Genomic DNA, 26,063 nt, shown 5'->3' on the forward strand with positions numbered 1-26,063 from the left:
ACAATCCTCTCTGAATTCGAGTGTACATTCGATGTACACTTGCTGAAGCCCTATTTCCCACAATCCAATGCGGAGAGAACTGAGATTACATTACATCCAGTGGAGGATTTGAAAAATATCCGTTAATCGTCGTTTTGAATATAATAACGGTCGCCGGAGGGCGCTCGACGACACGTCATCTGTGAACGTGAGAGTTAACAGACAATTTCAGTCGATGAAACTACAAAGCTGGCACGGAGGTATAATTACAAAATAAAGTCATTATGATTGTTATTGTTGTTAATATTATTTTATAAAGTAGGTAATGTAAGATAAAAGGAGTTTTATCAGTACGCGAGACAAAGCCTTTTCCGCGACAGCTCCAACTCTCCGACGCACAGTGTAAACGTCAGCGTCCGAATTCACTCACTTCATCTTGTTCACTCCTTGCAGATATAGTGCACTCAAATGCCATACACTATATATGGATTAGTGAATGAGTGAACGAGTGAGCGGTTTCAGACACAGCTACAGTCAGTTCACACGAGTTCTCGTTCATTGTTTGTTGTGTTGTTTGTGTCCACCAAAACGCTGTTGTCGTGTAAATGACATTTGTACCACACTATTTATGCACAGTTTTATCAGTATACATACTATTTCTATTTTCAATTCATCTTTAAAAGCATTTTGATCAGCATCAGGCAGAGACAAATAGTTACACAACCAATAACCAAACGCCTTACAATTCCATTAAAATGGGTCACCATGACCAATAAATAAATAACCAAAGGGGAGAATTTAATCTAATTTATATCTCATCTGATTTGCACCTATTCCTTGTTATTTTTCAATGAAATTTCAGCCGCTCAACATTGGAAATTGATTAAGGGTAATCGGCTCCAAATCATTCTAGCTTTTCTTAAATGGATGGCGCTCCATTGATTTTAATCTCAGGACAACAATCATGCAGGAAACAATGCCTTAACACCTCGATTCTGCCTTTGGAGATTTTACCTCCATGAATGATAGCCATCACAAGACAAGCCGCATTGCATGATGGGACAGCATCTGTGTTTCAATATACAATCGCATTTCACCAAAGCTTATTACAGATTTTTCAAATGTGACCTAAGAACATCAATCCCATCAGTCAGTCCATAAGATCTGGAGGGTGTCAGGAAAGGCTGATCGCCCTGCGATTGATTTCTCTAATGGCCTGTGAAGCAGTTCTGCACCTCTTTTTCTTTTTAGCACATTTGTGACACTAATGTGAGCTGTCAGGCTCTGACGTGAGAATATCTGCTCCCATTGCAATGCTGCAAGAGTAATATCTCCTCGGAATGAATAAATATGTCCCAACTCACACATGAATCACCAATGAGCTAGTTTTAAAGGAAAGTTCTGGATTTAGTATGTGGTAAGCTAGAGTAGAAGGCACAATGTTGATTACCAAAGAAAATCATTTTGACTTATTGCTTCTGGATTTCTGTTTTTATATAAACAAAGCACAGTAGAGCTGCACGATTCTGAATACGTTGAGAATCAGGATTGTTTTGTTTAAAATGGAGATCAGGATTCTGAATTAACACACTAAACTAAACAAAATAACTTAAATTGCTAGACGTTCTGACAAAATTGTTAAAATTGCAGTCTATTTAATTATTATAATTAGTTTTAGATTATTAAAACAATAGTTTGAATGAATGAATGAAATTCAGTTATGGCGCCACCTACTGGTACAATTGATACAAATTTTATTTGAAGTACCACTTTCATGCAACGTCTGCTCTTGCGAAGGCACATTGGGGATGAATTTTTGGTAAATAAAGTGTTAAATTATATGTTGATTTATTGCACAAAAATGCACTTGTGTCGCTTAATCAAAACTTGGGTCACATGGATTACTTTAATGGTTTCTTTAATATCTTATAAGTGGTAGTTGCATAGGCTGTAAATTGAGGGACAGAAAGTTTTCGTCAAAAAGATCTTTATTTGTGTTTCGAAGATGAAAGATAATCTTATTGGTTTTGGTACAACAGCAGGGTGGGTATTTAATACCAGAATCTTTAGTTTTGTGTGAACTAAAACTTTGCTTGAAAGTGTGATCTATTTTGAGATCCACTTGTTATTTTTAGTCATTTCTTGCTGACAAATAAATCAAGCCTTTTCAAAAAAAAAATGGTCTGAATGATCCATTAACTTCATTAACATTAATTTCCTTGTCAAGTAATGACTGGAAAGGTCATGGAAATGTGTTGGTCAAAAAAGGAGGGATTCTGTTGCAAAGACTACATCTGGAAATCTTGAACTCTGATTATTTCACACTAGTTTCATGGCAGAATATAATATTTCAATCTTGAGGCTCTACCTTTAAAACAGTACATATTTTACCTCCATTTTATTGCATTACAGTAACCACGATTTTTGCTTAAAAAAACAGGGATGAGTTGAATTTATTTTCTGTGGACATTATATGGTTCTCGAGAAATGTGAAATATGCGATATTTACAGTATAGCAGCAGCCTTACATCAGTTTCTTTTTGGAGGAGATAGGGAATAGAAGGCAGTCTGTCATGTCACTTTGGGATTTGACTCCATTTATTCTCTTTTATCTCTTGGTGTGTGGCAGCCTGACAATGATATTTTGGGACCCAAGACACATCTCCAGATAATTGGTTCCAGGTCCAGCATCTGTGAGGAGAGAGAGCAATTTCACCACGAGTTGCCACATGATTGAGCTGAACTTCCAGAGAACAGTGAGTTACTACGGTTGAGAGACCTGCAGTTACCTGAAATAATTAGTAGTGCTTGCTATAAGGCAAGCCTTGCTATTGCTCATACTTAGGGCTAGGATTTCTAAAAAAAAAAAAAAACCTTATACCCAAAGTATTATATTATGGCAAGCAACTCATCTCCCATTGTTTGTGCTACTGTATATACGGGAATAATACTCTTGAAGTCTGCTGGGGAATGTATTGACGATTGCTAATTTGCCGTCAACCAGCAAGGAAGCACTCAAACACCCTAGCAACATCATAGTAACAATGTAACAACACTCTAGCAAACACAAATCAACACCATAGAAGCCACTCAGAACAAATTAGCAATACCCTAGCAACCAACCAACACAATAAAAAAAAAAAACTGACAGAAAAGGCCAGAACTGTCTGGCAAGCAAAACCAGAGAAACCACAAAGAACACCACAATGACATAGTGACAACCTAGCAACCACATAGCAACATCATGGAAACCACCCAAACTTAACTATAGTAACACAGCTGCTGCCTAGCAACACCCTAAAAATCACCCAGGAACATCACAATAAACTCGTACCAAACCCCTAATAACATCACCTACCATCCTGCAAAACCCAAACAACCACTTAGCAACATGATATTAACCACCTAGCAACACTCAAGAAACCTCCCAGAACACCCTCTCATCCACCAAGCTACAACAAACCAACAAAGCACCGAGCAAACATCTAATAACAGCATAGTAACACCTTATAAATCACCCAGCAACACCATGATAACAATCTAGCAGCACCCCAGAATCCATCCAGAACTCCTAAGCAACCACCTAGCAACACCTTGGAAACCCCTAAGCAAACCTGGAAGCCAGCCATAACACCATAGCAACATGGAGCAACTTTTGCATGGACAAGCACAACTTTATATCAGAAAGAATAAAAATCAGCTAGTTTGAGGTCACTTGGCTTTTTTTGTTTGGAGAAAAGTGGCATTTGAAAGTGATTTTAGTGTGAGAAAGGTTGATATCAGAATCATAGTATCAAAAACTGACAGTATTTGTGGAGAATAGACCATGAAGGACTCAACATGTCAACATCTTGAGAACCACATAAACAACAACGGGTCTCTCTGGTGTTCGGGAAAAGGTTTCCATCAAGGAATCGCTGCTGCATCGGTCTTATCTGCCCTTTGAGCTGAAACCTACTGATGAGCCCCTAAAGGACTCTGAGAACTTGATTCAAACATTAAAATTCTTTGTGATTGAATATGACCCACAGGCAGAAGAGATCAATACAATATACACAGGCACAAATTGGCTTCAGCAGAGAGCAGCAGGTTTGAGTGGCGACTCCTGAGAAAGTGATTGATAGACGCTTCAAACGTCATCCCAGAGGATTTACCCAGCTTGATATATTTATGGGTCAAATAAATAGAGATGCTGATAATCCTCCAGATAGTACAGTACAAAGTGTATCAAAAAACTATACAAATAATATCTTTGGCAGCCCCTTGTCTCCGACAGAAATAAAAACCTTTTCACAGTCTGTGCAGACAATTTGCTTTTAGCTTTTAGCACAAGTTGCAGAGATAGTAGTGTCATGATAGGAAGTAAAGATGCCCCCAGTGGCTTGAACAAATGAGGTTCATTCTAGTGTTACACAGCACACACTCTAAAAAATGCTGGGTTGTTTCAACCCAAATTTGGGTCAAATATGGACCAACCCAAATGTTGGGTTAAAAATGCAATTATAAAAATTATAGTTGAAAGGGAAAGTTGGGTTGAAATTTGAAATTACATTTAACCCAACATTTGTGTTTGCCCATATTTTACCCAAATTTGGGTTCAAACAACCCAGCATTGTTTATAGTGCATTTGAGCTTCAACAAGAACCAATGAGGTTCATTCCCGTGTTACACAGCATGTTTGAACTTCAACAAGAACCAATGAGGTTAATTCCCGTGTTACGCAGCACACACTCTAAAAAATGCTGGGTTGTTTCAACCCAAATTTGGGTCAAATATGGACAACCCCAAATGTTGGGTTAAAAATGCAATTAAAAAAAATATAGTTGAAAGTGAAAGTTGAAGTTGGGTTGAAATTTGAAATTACATTTTTAACCCAACATTTGTGTTTGTCCATATTTTACCCAAATTTGGGTTTAAACAACCCAGCATTGTTTATAGTGCATTTGAGCTTCAACAAGAACCAATGAGGTTCATTCCCGTGTTACACAGCGCGTTTGAACTTCAACAAGAACCAATGAGGTTTATTCCCGTGTTACACAGCACGTTTGATCTTCAACAAGAACCAATGAGGTTCATTCTAGTGTTACGCAGCACACACTCTAAAAAATGCTGGGTTGTTTCAACCCAAATTTGGGTCAAATATGGAAATCCAAATGTTGGGTTAAAAATGCAATTAAAAAAATAGAGTTGAAAGTGAAAGTTGAAGTTGGGTTAAAATTTGAAATTACATTTTTAACCCAACATTTGTGTTTGTCCATATTTTACCCAAATTTGGGTTCAAACAACCCAGCATTGTTTATAGTGCATTTGAGCTTCAACAAGAACCAATGAGGTTCATTCCCGTGTTACACAGCACGTTTGAACTTCAACAAGAACCAATGAGGTTCATTCCCGTGTTACGCAGCACACACTCTAAAAAATGCTGGGTTGTTTCAACCCAAATTTGGGTCAAATATGGAAATCCAAATGTTGGGTTAAAAATGCAATTAAAAAAAATATAGTTGAAAGTGAAAGTTGAAGTTGGGTTAAAATTTGAAATTACATTTTTAACCCAACATTTGTGTTTGTCCATATTTTACCCAAATTTGGGTTTAAACAACCCAGCATTGTTTATAGTGCATTTGAGCTTCAACAAGAACCAATGAGGTTCGTTCCCGTGTTACACAGCACGTTTGAACTTCAACAAGAACCAATGAGGTTCATTCCCGTGTTATACAGCGCGTTTGAACTTCAACAAGAACCAATGAGGTTTATTCCCGTGTTACACAGCACGTTTGATCTTCAACAAGAACCAATGAGGTTCATTCTAGTGTTACGCAGCACACACTCTAAAAAATGCTGGGTTGTTTCAACCCAAATTTGGGTCAAATATGGAAATACAAATGTTGGGTTAAAAATGCAATTAAAAAAAATATAGTTGAAAGTGAAAGTTGAAGTTGGGTTAAAATTTGAAATGACATTTTTAACCCAACATTTGTGTTTGTCCATATTTTACCCAAATTTGGGTTCAAACAACCCAGCATTGTTTAGAGTGCATTTGAGCTTCAACAAGAACCAATGAGGTTCATTCTCGTGTTACGCAGCACGTTTGAGCTTCAACAAGAACCAATGAGCTTTATTACACGGCACGTTTGAGCTTCAACAAGAATCAATGAGGTTTCTTCTCAAGTGTCAAACAGGTATGGTTGAGCTTCTGTTTGTGTGTGTAAATAAAAGCCTAAAATCAATCTGTCCATCATATAAAGCGATCATATAAAATCTAAGACAATCTGAAGTAGAACTAAATTCTCAATATGTTGTAGCATTTAACAATATTCTAGAGGACTTTTTTGCCTTGGACCCTTAAGCAACCACCATAACAACCTCTTGGCAGAAAAACATCAACATGGCAACCACCTAGAAACACCATCAATTAATACAAGACCTTATAGCAACAACTTGGTAACACCCTAGCAGCCACCAAGAAACACCAGAACACCTTAGTAACACAGTAGTAATCACTTAGAAAGCAAACAAAAAAAATGTAACAACCATTTAGAAATTCCTTTCTAAAGCTGTAATTGCCAAAGTTCTTACGCTGTAGCCATTTATCACAAATTTATCAATTATCTCTTTTGCTTTGGAACAGTAACAGCATATTAACCTCCTAAACACTATATCAACAACACATCATATCAACACAACACCAACCCCCGCGCACACACATATTTTTTTCCTTTTCATTTTTAAATGAAATATTAGTATTACCATAGAACATGCTCCAAAGACACTGTATCTGTGTATCAAAGATGACATTTTGGCATATCACCGAATCTTCAGTCTCAGAGGAAAAGAGAAACCTGTGAAAGCCACTTCCTGTGACCTCCACCGAAGGTCACTGGCCAACCGTCAGTCAATTCCAGAAGCAAAGATGGAAAGTCCATTCACAGCAAAACGGGAGCAGTTCAAATAGAGCTTGCCGAGTGCCTGATAACAGATATTGAAGGACCTTAAAGAAATGGATGGTCTCTTATATTTTACCATCCTTAGATGCACTTCATGGCAGCAGACTTTTGATTTGGTATTGGCAATATATTAAATATAAATTGGGGGGGGGGGAGGCGATTGTCTTGCAATTAATACTTAAAACATGTTGTATCACTATACAATCTATAGTTTTAAGCCATTTTTACCAATTTTTTCAACATATTGTTAAATGGTGAAGAAATATTGAGAATTTATTCTTCCTTGTGTGTGGGTGGGTGGGTGGGTGTGCATGCATGCGTATGTGTGTGTGTGATATGGATCCACAGTTCTGTGGCAAGAGCTCCGAATGAAGATGTGCTACACAGAGCGAGAAATTCCCCTTTCATCCCGTTAGTCATGGTAGCTGTTTAATTAACCGTTCCTCCGGCTGATCCCCTGCTCCCAACTTTATTACTGTGTGGATAAATGTATCCTCTTAATGGTCAATTAATTCACACTTTCTCCTACAGGTCTGTCATAACACAGTGGATCATACGACCCTGTATGACTTGTTCAGGACGACAGTCATGGCTCTCTTACTCTGATGGTTTTTATCAAGTATAAAGGGTGACTTGAATTGACTTGATAAATCAGAAACGCAAGGTCCATCCCAATAGCTGGGTTTCAGTCACGTGATTATGATGACGCGTGAAATTCAGATGGAGGGCAGGGAGTGAGGAGCGCAATGGACGAGATGGAGGAAAGTCCGTACTATACTACTTTACACGCTATTACAAGAGAAAGATATAAACAAGAAATCAAACATATGTTGGACGTGATCCTTACGTTTTTCAACTGAATTGAAATATTTTCCTGCCATCGAGGTGGTAGATATCAGCAATACCTTGTCTTACAGACATACTTTGACTTTACAAAGTTTGGAAACTGGTATGTTAATTACACAAACAGCCACTTAAGTCGTATTAACTCACCTTTGACGAAGTGATCACTACAAACACGGGTATTTTCCTATTCGGCTCCCCCCGACTGCAGACGTATAGGTTTGCAAGTGGTTTTTCCGTAGTTTTTCCAGACAATTTCTTGCATTTTCCCCCCTTATGAACAACAACTTTTGGTACACGATTAAAAACTCCTCGTGGTTTGATCGATTTAAGTAACGATAAACGGTAACGCTTCCTTTTACAGTACAGTACTTACAGTGTATTTACCTAGAAAGTACTGGCTAATATAAGGTAAGTACATGGAACAGGAGGTTCAGGGTTAGTACAAGTTATTACCCAGTAATTGTAGTTACTAAAATAAGTACATACTATTTACATGGGTAACTGGACTGTAAAAGGAAACGTTACCCAATAAACAACGCAAAACATAGGCATTTTGAGTTTTTTTATAGTGCTTTTATGAATACAGCAAATCACTTCCAGCCCGTCATTTGCATTTCGCGCCATGGCAACGCAGCGGCGTGACGTCATATGCATACTTAAGCACTATTTTGTAGTATACATTAAAGACAGCAATTAGTTTGTTGAACAAAAGAAGTTCACCTCAAAAACCTGGAAGAGGCACTTATTTCACCGAAAAATAATTGTGGGATGTTGAACACTTCATGCACTCAACTTTCAAAGTTTTACTTATGTAGATGGACTATTAGGCCCCGCCCACACTACTGCGTTTTCGTTTAAAAACGGAGAATTAAAACGAATACGATCTCCGTCCACACCAGCGTTTTATCTGCGTATTAGAAACGATCTCCGTCCACATTAAAACGACTGAAAACGCGGATCACGTGACCATTCACCAACACTGGGCATGCGCGTGCCGGTGTAAACAGTGGCTGACGAATCAGGGAAGGACACGTCATGACTGATAACACCCAATCATAGAGCCAAGCGTCAGCGTTTCTGAAGTTCTCCGTTTTGTATGGTTTTGTCTCGTCCACACTAAAACGCACTCCGGAGAATCAAAAACGCAAAACGTAGATGCAGCGTTTCTAAACTTCTCCGTTTTAGGTCTTCGTTTTTCCCGTTTTAGTGTGGACGGGAGGTGCAAACGTAGCAAAAGGTCTCCGTTTTTAAACGAAAACGCAGTAGTGTGGACGAGGCCTTAGACTCTAATGTTGAATGGCAAAATACAATTAACACACTACATGGTTCATTGGGCATACATGAGTGCGTAATGTATAGCCTAGTGCCGAGCAACTTTAGATTTATTTCTTTCAGAATCAATAAACATTCATGAACGCAATCAGGTTTATTGAAACAATCAAATGATCAATGCAAAACAATGTCTCTCGTTCTGTGACTGTCCTGTGTCTACAACTCACACCCACATTCTGTTTAACTCAGGAGTGTGTGGAAATAAGTCTTCCTAACAATATTTATGCTTAATGAACACTCAACTCCAGTGTACCTGTGTTGATCTAACAAAAACACAGTCAATGTGTGTGAGAGTTTGTGTGTCGATGTGTGAATATCAGTGTTGTAGTACTCGAGACTCGGACTCGTCTCGTCTCGTCTCGTCTCGAGATATTTTAATGGTCTTGGTCTTGTCATGGACTCGTGTCCATTTGGACTCGGAATTGACTCGGACTCGGACTTATTCCCGAGTCCACTCGTGTTCAATTCAAAATATTTTTCATGATTATTAATGTATGTTAATAAAATATTTCTTTAAATTGATTGACACGCCCAGTGATTGGTGATTTTCTAGTGCGCAACTGCGCATGACAAATTGTAATAAAATTACTTTTAACACCACCTACTATGTGGCCTTTTTACCCTAAACTGATCATATTTTTTAAACTCTAAGTAAATCCAGTAAAAAAAAAAAAAAGGATTTCTCTAAGTAAATAAAAGTAAATTAGGTAATAACCCTCACTGATCTCGGTCTCGACTCGGACTCGACCGTCTGTGGTCTCGAACTCGACTCGGACTCGACTCTCAATGGACTCGGTCTTGACTCGGACTCGACTCTCTCTGGTCTCGGTCTAGACTCGGACTCGAGTGAGGTGGTCTCGACTACAACACTGGTGAATATACTCAATCAGTCACAATGGTGACAAATGAATGCTGTTAACCCTAGAGTGCAGGCTTTGTGCGCCTTGGGGCTCATTTTACCCACACTTCCTTTGGCTGTGATTTCGTCAAATGGATCCATACAGAAGACACAAAAGTTTCCATTATCTGCGGGCATCAATGGCTTTCAACATTTTCTTCACAACTGATCTGACTGACCTGCCCTTCTTCAAAACCTCTTCAGTTCCTTAAAAAAAAAAGTGGCACCTCTTTTTTTCCCTCACATATCTCACTTTTTCACAGTCTAGGAATTCTCTAAAAGTATTAAAAATAGTTGTAGGCAAGGGGATGGTTGTAACACTTCTCAAAGATGTGCCTATTTCCATCCCTGACAACTATTCATTTAGGATCTGAGAGGAAGCGAGTACAAATCGAAATGATCATGGGACTCTAATCTCTGATTGGTGGAATTGGTGGCGTTACAACTCGAGGGCTTGGATAGCCTGGGAAAACCCAGACAACTTTCGGCAAATTTAGATTTGCTCTGCAAGTTAGTATGGCAAAGAGCTCATTCAAACCCATTTCCAATCCGCCGAAATCGCGGCACCAATCAGAAACGTTGGGGCGGGCTTTACACGATGACGACAGCATAGCGATGGTGAAGCAGATTTTATACATTTACAAAGGGGTGTGACGGTCACGGAACAACGTCATTAGAACTCTATGGGCCCTATTTTAACGATCTGAAATGCAAATAAAGGTCTCGATGAGCTCTATCCAATGGTGCCAAAATGCCTATCTGAGATCAAACTGTATTGAATACAGCAACAAAACGGGGTATCTGACGTGTTGACTTTGTTTTGTGTTAATATGCTACACATTTTTTACTTAAATACTCATTAAATACTCATTTCATGTAAATATGCCTGTGGTTGCAATGTTTGTGGTTTAAGGTTAATAATACAGGTGATTGAAGCGTGGTCAAAATTTTGTCTCTCCTGTAAAGTTTGTTAAAAGCCACTAACGCCCTTCTGGCTCCAAGCCCTCGAACGATACCCCTATGCAACAAAAGGTTAAAACTCTGTGTTTGTGTTCATCCAGTTTGACACTAAACATGGAGGTTTTTCAGATTTGTGTTCTCTTCATATTTACGCTTCTTTGCAGCCTTTGAATTCTTAAACACCGGTACAATACAAGTGGACACCATAATGACTAAAAGTTTGCTAAGAAGTAATTCCTATACTAAATCAAGGTGGTGCAGAAATGATGTCAAAACCCTTACTGACGGCAGTTTCACTGTAAATTATTTGTTTTCGCAGGACTTTTCTCAACAGTTTCCTACTGTATAAACTGTGTACAGTGTGTTAACTGTAGAGTTTCAATGCATTCTGGGAAAATATTAGCCTGTACTGTAAATGGAAATGTTTTAAGTAACAACCACACACCTCCTAAAGCAACGGCTCTTTGACAGACTCATCACGGAGATGAAAGCCCACAAGAATATGGCAGGTTAGCTTTCATTTCCAACTCTTAAATCGCTTTATACGTTACAAAGTTACGTTTTAGCTTGTAATTTCCGAATCAAGCTGAGCTAACTGGCCTTTTCCTCCCAAAGCGTCGCTGGCAGACTGTGAACATGAAAGTCCTAGGAGTATGTTAAATTGGTAGGTATATGTTAAAACACATGTATACACATTTCTTAATTTTCTTGTACGTATTATTTTGTTATTTGCTCAATTACCCTGTAAAGCAGTGCTTAATATTTGCTCATACTATCCCTATGGCCCATGCCATCCTAAAACAGAACTTCAGGCTCATGGTGCACTGAAAACTTTTTTTTGTGTGTGTGGCAACTTTGTCCTAGTCTCAGTCTCTCTCTCTCCCAGATAGGAAGTATAGGGGAATAGATTTAGTTCCCAATAAAGAGTCTTCAAAATGCATTCTGGAGTTGAGTGAGGATCTGAGAGAGGCAGGCGAGCTAAAACTCTGAGGTGTCTTTTTGAAGGCTTACAGAGAAGAGCCCGAAGAGATTTTATCTGAGGTGAAGTTGGGTGTTCTTCCTGTTTTGACAGCTCACGTCAGAGCAGTAACTGAATTTCTGTATATGGGTGCTCAACACAGTAAAACAACTACCACTCATACTAGAAATATAAACCCAGCTAATATAAGGCAAACATTTGTATGTCATTGGGTCACAATAAAGACAAAGAACGCTTTGCATTGACAAAGGAATGATGTAAGTGTGACAAAATCCCATGGACCTATGTTGACACCCAGTGGTCAGGCAGGCAGGGACCACTTGTGCTTTTAGGGGGCACACATTATTTTTCAAAATGCGCTGAACCCCGGGTTATCATCTGCGATTTCTGCGTCTGCGATTTCTTAACCCTGGGTAAAGGAACATTTCACACTTGTAATTTAAGGTTTAGAAAACCCTGCTCTGGACCAGGGTTAGCTTCGTTTTTGGGGTGGCAAATTTACACAGTGTGAAATGTTAATGGTAGAGTGGTAGAAAACTATGCTTAAGAACCGACAACCAATCGCATGCCTCATATTCACGCGCTTTGGGCGGTAACGGAAGTAGTGAAGAAAGATAACCAAGGAGCCCATTTAACTGGGGGTTTTAAATGACTTAGGGTTAACTATTTCAAGTGTAAAAAGCCCAATGGCTTTTCACACCGTGCTTAACCCCGAATTATCATCATTCCAAACCCTGTTTTTAACCCGGATTTTCATCATTCCAAACTCTGCTATTAACCCCAGTTTATCATCATACCAAAACCTACTTTTAACCCTGGATAATAATAATTTCAAACCCTGCTTTTAACCCCAGATTATCAATGTTCCAAACCTTGCTTTTAACCCTGGATTATTGTCATTCCAAACCCTGCTTTTAATCCCATATTATCATTGGTCTAAACCCTGCTTTAACCCCAGATTATCATAATTTTAAACCCTACTTTTAACCCCAGATTATCATCAGTGCAAACCTTGCTTTTAACCCTGGATTATCATCATTCCAAACCCTGATTTTAATCCCAGATTATCATTGGTCTAAACCCTGCTTTTAACCCCAGATTTATCATCATTTCAAACCCTACTTTTAACCCAAGATTATCATCGGTCTAAACCCTGCTTTGAACCCCAGATTATCATCATTCCAAACCCTTCTTTTAATCCTGGATTATAATCATTCCAAACCCTGATTTTAATCCCAGATTTTCATTGGTCTAAACCCTGCTTTTAACCCCAGATTTATCATCATTTCAAACTCTAGTTTTAACCCAAGATTATCATCGGTCTAAACCCTTCTTTTAACCCCGGATTATCATCATTTCAATCACTTCTTTTAACCCCAGATTATCATCATTCCAAACCCTTCTTTTAATCCTGGATTATCATCATTCTAAACCCTGATTTTAATCCCAGATTTTCATTGGTCTAAACCCTGCTTTTAACCCCAGATTTATCATCATTTCAAACCCTACTTTTAACCCCAGATTATCATCGATCCAAACCCTGCTTTTAACCCTGCATTATCATCATTCTAAACCCTGTTTTTAACCCCTGGCAAAATATTTCACTCTTGTAATTGAGAAGCCGGACTAGCTGCGCTTTTTTTAACCGAGGTTATAAAACCCTGCTCTGGAGCCAACCAGTACAATGTGAAACAAAACCGTGTTACATCTGTTTTGGCGCATTCACACTGCATACAGAGGCGGCGCAGCTGCACGCAGCAGGGGCAAGGCAGAAGGGATCGTTTCGCCGCCAAGTCTATTTTTTTCTGAACCGATCATGCTGAATTAAAGATATAGTGCATTATTCTTGGTTACAATACGCCTGGGTTTAAAAGAAGAATCATATAAGTGAGGTGTGTTTCCCAGTCCCCTTCTGACTTTCAACACTGATAAAAAACAAACAAAAAAAAACACATTATTGCCAGGAGTTTTGTTACACCAACATAAAAACCCTGTTTAAATGGTTAAAACTGGTATATTTAGCTTTAGAGTTTAGAGTTATTGAATTCAAATTGCCAATACAAGATCTTGAACAAAAACAAAAAAAAAATCAATGCACCTCTTGATGGAAATAACATCAGAACATTTATTTCCATCAACACTCTAAAAAATGCTGGGTTGTTTTAACCCAATTTTGGGTAAAATATGGACAAACCCAACTATTGGGTTAAAATTATCATTTAAAAATGTAACCCAATGGCTGGGTTTGTCCATATTTTACCCAAAATTGGGTTAAAACAACCCAGCATTTTATAGAGTGAAGAGGAGCATCATTTTTTGGTCAGGATCTTGTGTTAATAATGCAAGAGTTCAGCAAAGTAAAGTCTCCTCCAGCACATCCCAAACACTTGCAATGAATTTAAAGTCTGGACGCAGCCAATTCATTTGTGGAAATGATTCTTCATGCTCCCTCCCAACCATTCTTTCACAGTTTGAGCCTGATGAATCTTGCCATTGTCATCCTGGAATATGGCCATGATGTGTCTTCCTACATGGTTGTTTAAGAAATGGAAAGCTACCCACTTCATCAATCGGGGTTAGTATAACTATTGCCAAGCATTTAACATGCTAGAAACCTAATATTGCAATAAAGCTCCAATCATAGACACTAATTTAAATGCAAACAGCAACTTTTTCTTGGGGTAGTGTACATCATGTTGAATATAGAACACTCTAAAAAATACTGGGTTGTTTTAACCCAATTTTGGGTCAAATATGGACAAACTCAAACATTGGGTTGAAAATGTAATTTAAAAATGTATCCCAATGGATGGGTTTGTCTATATTTGACCCAAAATTGGGTTAAAACAACCCAGCATTTTTTAGAGTGTATGTGTGGTCGAATCGGACATCAGAAGACGGCCAGTCCAGACTGCTGAGAGGATCATTGATACCACCCCAACCAAACCTCCAAGTACTTTACACTGGGCTAGGAAAATCACTTTGGACCCCACACACACCCAGCCCACTTTCTCTTTGAACTGTTGCCTTCTGGCTGTTGCTAGAGAGCACTGAGCACCGAAACAGTCAGGCATTAGACCAGCTTTTACCTTCAGGCTATATTACACCTGAACACATCTCAGGATTGTACATCTGTAAATAGCATCTCAAATCGGTAAATAGCCTACAGTATCTGTACATTCACAATTCTGTTTATTGGTATATATTCTACACTGGATGCTCCTGTTTGTTTGGCAACATGTTTGGCAATAAAGCTCTTTCTGATTCTGATCACATATGCTGCCCTTCATAAATCACAGTGGTCGGAGAACATCTGAAAAAGGTGGCGCAATGGACGATCCTTGTCTGTATTCGCACTACATTCTAACTCTGTATACGTTCTGTGAAACAGGCGTGAGAATGTTACAGAAAGATGTTTCGCATTAGACCATAGACTGTAAAAAAAGATGGACGACGCCCCTCCGCTCTTTTCCATCGGAGAGAACTGTAGCCGCCAGTGCCTCGATATGACGCTGACATCTTGGGACCTGAGTCTGCGCACTTGCGTGTATCGGGACCAGTCATGCGCAGTCGTGAGCAGGAAGTAAAGCCGCGAAATCAAGGCCGCGCCCTCCTTCGCGCTGAATCAAACGTACACTGTAAAAAATATTTTCAAGATTTGTTATCACAACATATTTTCTTTTGTCAAATCAACTTTATAATAATTTATTTAGTTGAGATAACTTATTATTTTGAGTTTCTGATGTTTAAATTACTCTCCTTCATTGTATTAACTCACTTTTTCCAGTTCAATCAACTTAAAATTTTAAGGCAACCAGGTTATTTACTGTTTTAAGTTAAACCAACAATATTTTTTTACAGTGTAAGCACACGCCCCGCACTTTCATTAAGTGTCCTCTGTCTGCTTCGTTCTTCTCCAATGTTGTCTGCTGATTGCAGAACCTCGTTAAAATAAGGTAAATACAACTACTAACCACATAATCAACATTATGAAAAAAGTCCGCTGGTGCTTCAGTGACTACCTCGCACAGAGAACCTGTCAATCACAGCTGTCAATCATGATGTCAGAGCACCGTTTTTATCATCACATAACTAACTAAAAACAAACTTATTTTAAAAACGAACACTTGAAATTACATCAACGTGATAGAAACTACAGTAAATGACAGAAACTATCTTTGGAAAAAGGATATGTGAAATGTCATTTAATTGTTTAGTTGGTCTCGCGTCCCATTGAATAACATGGGGAGGCGGGATTTATGAGCTATACTAGGACCGGTCACAGGGGGGCGATCGAGACGTTTTGGCTTCACTTTTGAGGGCTTGTGCGGCACGCTTGCATTAGACAGCCTTAAATGTGTGCATTTAAATTCACATGCTTTGGAAAGTCATGGGAACACTGTATGCAGTTGCAAAAAATGTCAAATAGTGACAAACAGAATCTATTAAATTTACTAAAATTAACTTGAAAATTAAAAAAAAAAATTGATAAAAAATTAAATAAAATTTAAAAAAAAAATACTAAAATTAAAATTACTAAAATACGTCAGGTTTATTTCAGGTTAAAATTATGTTTATTTCCAACATGGCATCATGACTTTTGCGTAAACATACACGCCACTTTCAAGTCAAGTGGCATGTTATCTATATGCATTTTGAGCTATCTTCCCACAAGGGGCCACTGATGTTGTGTTCATCTCCTCACTATGTGTGTGTGTGTGTGTGTGGTTGTTACTAATTAATTGAGCGGTAGGAGAGGACAGTGATTTGTGTATCTGCTGCGTTTGTCTAATCGCCCCACAGCTCCATCATGTCATCCATTCCCTGCCACCATCCCTCCCCTTTCACAAGAGACGTTTTTACTGGTGAGCATACACTCACTCACTCACACACACACACACACACACACACGAAAGCCTTTGGCATAAAAACACCCTGCAACATGCAGTTCTCACATCACTACACATATCTGAACACAAGGGCAGATGGGTAGTTGAAACGACATGTCAAGCCGTGACAGCAGTGCTGTGCACTGTGAAGTGAATGAAATCTATATTTATATTTTAAGATATACTAAAGTTTTAAGAATTACCGTTTTTTCATTCTTGTAGAATTGAAATATACATATAAATATATCTATCTACTATATTAATACATGTTTTTAGTATTGTAGAATACTGAATTCATTTCAAAGCTAGATAAGGCAGGAGAGTTGGAGTTAATGTATTTGTTGTGACATATTACACATCGTTATCATGCATTACATATTTAACCTAAAAAAGTTTCATAAGTAAGAAATGTGTTAAAGGGATACTTTGAAATTAATGTTTGGTATGTTTTAGCTTACCTCAAGGGCATCCAAGATGTTGGTGTCTTTGTTTCCACAGTAGTTTCAATTTTGATACTTTTAGGTCAAACCGTTCGTGTCTATCAGTCACATAATGGAGGTCTATGGTCACCACCTCAAAGAGCATGCACAGAGAAGTCCAAATTAAACATGATTTAATGACTCGTAAGTGGAAGTACACATTGATGGCCTAAGACACGAAACGAGCGGTTTGTGTGAGAAAACGAACAGTATTTATATCATTTTACTTAGTAAATGCATGCTCACATTTAGTCTAGGACTACAATAACCATCATGTTTACACAAAAACACAACATCTGCACTTAATCCCGATTAAAATAAACATATTTAGAAAAAAACAATTATTTACTATTTAAGTGAACTAAAAAAGAGGTTTCTTAATAAAAATGTAGCAGCTAGTGACGGCCAGCAAAAGTACCTACAATATTTAATTCTCACCTGAAATCTTGATGCTCTTAAAGAGGAAAAAGTTCATGTTATTTGTCAGCTACCCTGACACAGACACCTACAGATAGTTATGAAAAAACATGTCGCAATATTTTGCAACAACCGCGCAAGAGCTTGTCTAGAGGCTTGTATAGCTGACAATGATTTTTTTTTATATATATATATATACAGTGCATTACAATTAGAAGTGCTCTGTGTTTTCCACATACAGTAAAAATGGCACATAATTCATAAAAGACTCTGACGTGACATCTCATGTATTTCTAATGGCTATCTGACCACGACAGCGCAGATAAAGAGTTAGCAGTTTATTTTTGCATTACACAAAAATGCTTTTAAGAGCGTTTCTCCACTGCGTATCCCTTCAAACCCCTGCTGTTCTGGAACGTGTGAGCGACACCTTTCCTGCTGCGACGTTGGATATAAATACAGACCTGTGGCTGGGGGCATTTTGTCTCCTGAAGAAAGCTGCCAGCTCTGTCCTTGTGTCCATTTGTCAACAGACACGTCCAATCGCTCTTTGCCACCTGGGCAAATCATCGCCTTGTCATTTAGGAAATGACAATTTGATTCCCAGTCAAACTCCAGAGCAAATCGTGAGTCTGGACACGACAGTCTTTCCATCAAGGCCGATACAAAAAAGAAAAGAAATATGTAGTAATAATATCAACACAGCCCAGCGCTGTGACAGACGGGAGTAAAATGATGGAGATATGGAGTGTAAAATGATCGCAATCTGATTTGCGGTGACAATATAGAGAGATGGTATCACACCTCTCGCTGATAAGAGCCGATCGAGGAGCATCACACTTTTTGGCATTCTGTTAAAGCCTATAGTGCTCTCAAAGATACATTGACGTGCTGACTGAGAATACGCTGCATGCGAAATATCATTTAGATCTGGAAATATACATTTGGGGGAATTCAATAAAAAGCCATGGCAAATGCGCTAAAATGTGTGCTTTATTAAAAAGATTTTTTTGACGGTCACTTTTCTTATTAAAAATTCTCTAATTTTTACAATAAGGTTTTTTTTTTTTGTATTAACAGCTGCTACACTCTAAAAAATGCTGGTATATTTCAACTCAAAGTTGGGTCAAATATGGACAAACCCAAATGTTGGGTTAAAAATGTAATTAAAAAAATGTACAGTTGAAAGTGAATGTTGAAGTTGTGTTAAAATTTTAAATCACATTTTTAACCCAACATTTGGGTTTGTCCACCATATTTGACCCAATGTTGGGTTAAAACTACCCAGCATTGTTTAGAGTGTACACTCTAAAAAATGCTGGGTTGTTTTAACCCAACTTTGGGTCAAATATGGACTAACCCAGCCGTTGGGTTAAATTTTTACATTACATTTTTAACCCAGCATTTTGGGTTTGTCCATATTTGACCCAAAATTGGGTTAAAACAACCCAGCATTTTTTAGAGTGTATTAGTTAACTATGAAAAATACTTCTGAATACTTCTACTGTACATGCTAAAAATCTAAAAATCTGTTAATATATTTAAAAGGACCTGAAACAGCATGAACTAACAATGAACAATTCTATTTTTATTAACTAATGTTAAAAACAATAATAAATACTGTAAAAAAAACATATTACTAATCATTTAATGTTAGTAATAATGCTAACTAGGACTTTTATTGTTACCAAGAAGGCTTAAAATTTTAAGTCCACGTAAAAATAAAATATTCTATCCCTTAAAAGTCATCTTTCAATACCAAAATGAAATATTTAAATATATAAATGTTTTTCTCCTTGAAAAAAAAAAAACTTTAATTCCTTAAAATAGCTTGAATGTAACTCTACATCCTTGCCTCGTTTAGTGTATGTGGTTCTATGAATATGCAAATTAGCCCCGCCTCCACTCATTCACACCAGCTCAGATATCCACTCGTCGATGGTCACATGACTAATATTATTATTATTATTATTTATTAGTAAGGTAGTGGTTGAGGTGTTGGTACGATTGAGGGATACAGAATGTGATCATAGAATAAGGCATTAAATATATGATTTAAACTAATAAACAACCAATATCCTAATATGCATGCTAATAAGCAAATAGTTAATAGTGAGAATTAAAGTTTGTAATCAAATGTGTAATAAAAATGTAAATAACTTGCTCTGCTACTGAAATGACTTTTTAATCCAGCTGAATTCGGTTCTATGAATATGCAAATTAGCCCCGCCACCACTCACTCACACCAGTGACCTCACCACGACGAACCTCAGAATCCGTCTGAACTGACTTCAGATGAATAATGATTGTTTATTTTCTTTCTAGAGTTGAATTCTCTCTCACCTAGCATTACAAAACAACCAAATAGACCGTCACATAAGTCAGGGAATTACAAGTGTGCTTAACATAACATTTCCTTGTCAGGTAAATCTAAATCTTAAATATAAAACAGACAACTTATAGCACAAAGTGGAGTCAAAGAGTTGCTAAGAGCAGGAGAAAAGTGTTTCACACGGGTGTAGATGTAGTGAGATCTCAAAACAAGTTTGATGAATATAGCAGCAGGTGAGATAAAGCCATTATCACGTCTCTCACCTCAGACACCTAATTCTGATGTGGATGGGCGAATCAATGGGAAATTGTTAGTGTAGCTTCTCGACTGGGGTTATTTTTAGTCATAGGCACTTTAGAGACAAACACGGGGACGAGTTTAACGTGCGACTTTCAACTTTCGTAATTACAAGGCTTGAATAAATAACGATTTCCCCGTGTTCAAAATAAACGTTGAAAATTAAATCGGTACGGACATTTCGGCCATCTGAACACACAATTTAAAGCGTTGATGAATTTCAAACTTTTTGTTGCTCGTAACAAATAATCTGGTAAAAAAAAACGGTAAACTACTGCACTGTAAAAAAATATTGTTGGTTTAACTTAAAAAAGTAAGTAACCTGGTTGCCTTAAACTTTTAAGTTCATTGAACTGGAAAAAGTGAGTTAATACAATGAAGGAGATTAATTTAACCACCAGAAACTCTAAATGATATGTTATCTGAACTAAATAAATTATTTAAGTTGATTTGACAAAAGAAAAAATGTTGTGATTACTACACTGTGAAAAAAAAAAATTGTTGGTTTAACTTAAAAAAGTAAGTAACCCTGGTTGCCTTAAAATTTTAAGTTGATTGAACTGGAAAAAGTGAGTTAATACAATGAAGGAGATTAATTTATCAGAAACTGAAAATAATAAGTTATCTCAACTAAATAAATTATTATAAAGTTGATTTGACAAAAGAAAATATGTTGTGAAAACAAATCTTGAAAATATTTTTACAGTGTGGCTGCTGTGGTTGCAAGCATCATACCGTAACTATACGGTGTGTTACAATTTTTGTGTTAGAGCATGTAGCTGTTAAATTAAAGTTTTATACTGTAGCTGACAATACAGTATTTAGCTTTAGTTTCAAAAACGGTAACACACCATATTTTACGGTATGATGCTGGCAACCACAGCATCGATATAATGACACATGATTGTGTCATAATGGTTTAAATCTATTAATTTGTATTCAAGTCTGTGTTAAGAAACAGTCACTTAAGTGGCATATTATTTCATTAATATTATATGATCTGTAAGTACAATATTTACAATACATATATATATATTCAATACAACCAAGTGCACTTTTACACTACTTTGTGTGCTAGAAACGCTGAGTTTTATAATAATCTGTAAATGTTCAAGCTTTTTAAATGGATCTTTTTATATTCACCAGCTGGAAAAGCATCTTCCCTCTGTGTCGTTTTCATCATAGTTGTGGCGTTGACTTCCTATTCTCACAGAATTAAGATGATCATTAAAACTTTATAGTTCTAGCTATTGTATTTGGTGTGAACAGGCCTTAACGGTGCCCAAAAGTCTAGAAATGTACTTCTTTACTCATTGCTTACAGGAATACTAAATTAGTCCGTCACCATTGGGTTAAGTTCTTTAACTTTAGACAAAGGAAATTGATTCGCAGTTAATACTTATCAAACGGGGCTTTCTTGGATCTAATCGAAGCATAACTTTGTCCAAGCGTCTGCATTGTTGAACTTCGAGGGGAGGAGGTTGAACAACCACATAGGAGCACCTTGTTTGTTGTGATGGTTTTTGTGCCACCCAATCGAAACAGAGGCTTTCAAGCGACTTTTGTTAATAGGAATATGTACAGCTATATTTGTGAGAGCCCCACTGAATTGATTTTGCCTTTGTGAAGCACTTGGCAGTAATTGAATCAAATTACTGCTCCACATCGAATGTCTTTGAAGACAGCCAGGCACTTTTCGCAATGAATAAATCTTGTCATTAATCATCTAGATGAAAATACATGTAATCTACACTGGGTAGCTTTTCAAGGACGTTCAAGTCAGCAGTAATTAAGACAATTTGATGAATGAAATCAAATTTTTAATCAGATGACAGCGAGGCCCCTTTTAATACATCTCAACAAAAGACTTCAGGTTTTGCATTCAATACATGACATGAATTATCTTTCATGCATAGTTTATGATCTTTTCACACTACAGCAAGTTTCTTGCTAAACCTGAGATAAGGCAAATGACCATTGCATGCCGCGTTAAACTTTCAATCAAATGATTTATAGTATAAGATGACTAAAAATGAAGCTTACAATTACAGAAAATGACTGAATACTCATGAATGGACTTATTTTACTGACTGTTGAGCAAATTCTAGCTACGTTTAAAGAAGAAAGCTCATATACACTCACCTAAAGGATTCTCATTAATGCAATTATCTAAATCACATGGCAGTTGCTTCAATGCATTTAGGGGTGTGGTCCTGGTCAAGACAATCTCTTAAACTCCAAACTGAATGTCAGAATGGGAAAGAAAGGTGATTTAAGCAATTTTGAGCGTGGCATGGTTGTTGGTGTGAGTATTTCACAATCTGCTCAGTTACTGGGATTTTAACGCACAACCATTTCTAGGGTTTACAAAGAACGGTGTGAAAAGGGAAAAACATCCAGTATGCGGCAGTCCTGTGGAAGAAAATGCCTTGATGCTAGAGGTCAGAGGAGAATGGGCCGACTGATTCAAGCTGATAGAAGAGAAACTTTGACTGAAATAAGCACTCGTTACAACCAATTTGTGAAGCCACAACACGCACAACCTTGAGGCGGATGGGCTACAACAGCAGAAGACCCCACCGGGTACCACTCATCTCCACTACAAATAGGAAAAAGAGGCTACAGTTTGCAAGAGCTCACCAAAATTGGACAGTTGAAGACTGGAAAAATGTTGCCCGGTCTCATGAGTCTCGATTTCTGTTGAGACATTCAGATGGTAGAGGCAGAATTTGGTGTTTGTGGGGGATGTTTTCTTGGCACACTTTAGTGCCAATTGGGCATCGTTTAAATGCCACGGCCTACCTGGGAATTGTTTCTGACCATGTCCATCCCTTTATAGCCATCATGTACCCATCCTCTGATGGCTACTTCCAGCAGGATAATGCACCATGTCGCAAAGCTCAAATCATTTCAAATTGGTTTCTTGAACATGACCAGTGGTGGAATGTAACGAAGTACAAATACTTTGTTACTTTACTTAATAAGTACATTTTTCACGTATCTTTACTTTACTTAAGTAGAATAAATTACTTTTACTTCGTTACATTTTGCAGCAATTATTATACTTTCTACTCCACTACATTTCTACAACTTCTGTTACATTTTCATTACATTTTCTGATCAGTTTTTCCCCTGCCAAAACGTAATCTGACCGTCCGTTCGTTGCACGTTTGTCTCACCAGTGACGTTTGGTTGCCATAGATACATCAACTTAATGTGTCTCGCACGCAGTGCGTTTATCGTGCAATTTATACGCGAAAATGTGTTTTTACGTGGGGAAACACGCCGTCTATAATATACGTTTGGTTAGGATTATGGCAAGCCAAGAGGTTCAGAATTACACCATAAATTAATCACGTTTACTGCCAAACATAGTTATTAACCTATTGTAAGGATAAGCATGGTTTATATTGCCTAATTGCAAGCTTGTTTCAGAAATGGTGACAACAATTTTTTTCCATCATTATTGAACATCATTATAGGAGTATTAGGTTGAATGAGTTAGAATTAAATTAATCATTAGAAAATAGACATTAAGAGAATCAATTGTTATGCAAGTACTTTTACTTTTAATACTTAAAGTACATTGAAAATCAGGTACTTTTTAATTTTTACTTAAGTATGGTTGTCATTGTGTTACTTCTACTTTTACTAAAGGTTATTTGTACTTTTACTTAAGTACTGAGATTCAGTACTTCCTCCACCACTGAACATGACAATGAGTTGACGGTCCTAAAATGGCCCCAACAGTCACCAGATCTCAACCCAATAGAGCATCTTTGGGATGTGGTGGAATGGGAGCTTCATGCCCTGGATGTACATCCCACAAATCTCCATCAACTGCAAGATGCCATTCTATCAATATGGGCCAACATTTCTAAAAAATGCTTTCAGCACCTTGTTGAATCAGTGCCTCGTACAATTAAAGCAGTTCTGAAGGCAAAATGGGGTCAAACAAAGTATTATGGTGTTCCAATAGCTGACTATGAATTATGGTAAAAGAAAAAAAAGTTACTTAAAGTTGAAACCTTTTTTGCCTTTCAATTGACTACAGTGAAAGTTACACTAAGCTGACTTTAAAATGTATACAATCCTAAAATAAAACAATAAGAGAAACTACACAGTATACATTATTCTTTCAAAGTAATAAATAAAAAAGTTGACAATCCGGTGAGGGTAAATACACATTCCCCCCGGGCACAGAGGAGATATTTCAAGGGAATATGTTTACTAGGCAGCCTTTCCTTGCTGTTATTCTGCATGTTTGACATCCAAAAAGAATGTGTGCTTATTGCATTAATGAATTCTTATCATTTGACTTTCATTATATGCAAATAGGACACTTCCCCTCTCAAATTCACCATGAATCACACTTATACAGGTTTCATGGGGAATTTTGTTGACTGGCATGCTGAGTTCTGTAGCCTTTTTTCTTTTCCTTGAAAACGGTACGTAAAGAAATTGATCATAGCGCTTTTTCTTTTTTAAATGCATTTTGTTTTCTTTGCTGCCCGAGGCAAGGTGGAACTATTGAAGTGATGAGTGAAATATACAGCTTTGAAAAAATGTTGTACAGTCAATGCTTGACTGGTTAGCATATCCCACGTGTGTTTTGTCTAAATATTTTTTTTTGTAGTTGCAAGAAACACTTATATCTTTAATATCTCAGCTGTTTTACCAGTGCCGGCATTCTTAAAAGCATCATTTGTAAGGGATTTTACTTTTTTTGCAACTCAGGATACCCACACTCTAAAAATCACGGGGTTGTTTTAACCCAACATTGGGTCAAATATGGACAACCCCAGCCATTGGGTTACGTTTTTTAATTATATTTTTAACCCAATGTTTGGGTTTGTCCATATTTGACCCAAAGTTGAGTTAAAACAACCCAGTTACTGTTAAAATGTTTTTGAAGAGATTCGTTCAAAACCTCTGGACAAAAGTCATTAATTAACTTCTGTTTTGTTTAAATTGATAGATATTAATAGACTAATTTTTATATTTATAGGCATTTAATAATGGACTTTGTTACATTTAATTGTTTTTTATTGATTTTTGAAGAAAAAAAATATATATAGGCCTATATATCTTCTGCCCACCAAGCCTTCATTTCTTTGATCCAAGAAAAAACTGTAATATTGTGACCATATTATTATTTTAACAACTATTTTCTATTTTAATATATTTTAAGATGCAATTTAAAAGTTGTGGGTAAAAAAAAAATAATAAAGTGAAATGCTTTATTGTGTGTGATTTGCATGTTTAATTTATTTTAAAATTAAAATTAATTCTAAAATAAGTTAAAATGGTTGGTTCAACTGATTTAATTGTCTTATTTTTATATATAAATGAGCTTAAATGTTAAGTTAACAGAACTAAGATTTGTTTTGATCTCACATGGCCTGCACTGTGTTGGATTTACTTAAAAGATATATGCACCATTTTTGCGTCATACTTTTTAAGTAATCCGTAATCATTTGATTAAGTAAATTTTTAACTTGGAATAATTTTACATAAGATAAACTTAAATATTTTAGTTCACGTGACATTCTTTACTTAAAAATATATGTAACATGATGCATACATTTTTAAGTAAAGAATGTTGCGTGAACTCAAATAACTAAGTAAATATAAAGAAAGATTTTCTTGTTAATTTTAAGTAAAATTATTCCAAGTTGGGATTACTTAAAAAAATATGATGCAAAATTGGT

General features: G+C 37.0%; 1 long non-coding RNA gene across 2 annotated transcripts in view; it reads right to left on the minus strand.

The window, feature by feature from the left end:
- The window catches only part of LOC120483385 (uncharacterized), a 141,122-nt gene that overhangs the window by 47,494 nt on the left and 67,565 nt on the right, over positions 1-26,063 (minus strand). The window contains exon 3 of one of the 2 annotated variants that reach the window (XR_005623595.2): positions 2,404-2,670. The exons of the other annotated variant lie outside the window; for it this stretch is intronic. This is a non-coding gene — a long non-coding RNA (uncharacterized LOC120483385). Of the gene's footprint in view, positions 1-2,403; positions 2,671-26,063 lie in introns of those variants that run through there. 2 annotated transcript variants of the gene reach the window in all.

The sequence above is a fragment of the Pimephales promelas genome, chromosome 16, assembly GCF_988280905.1.
Source record: "Pimephales promelas chromosome 16, fPimPro1.hap1.1, whole genome shotgun sequence".
NCBI lineage: Eukaryota > Metazoa > Chordata > Actinopteri > Cypriniformes > Leuciscidae > Pimephales > Pimephales promelas.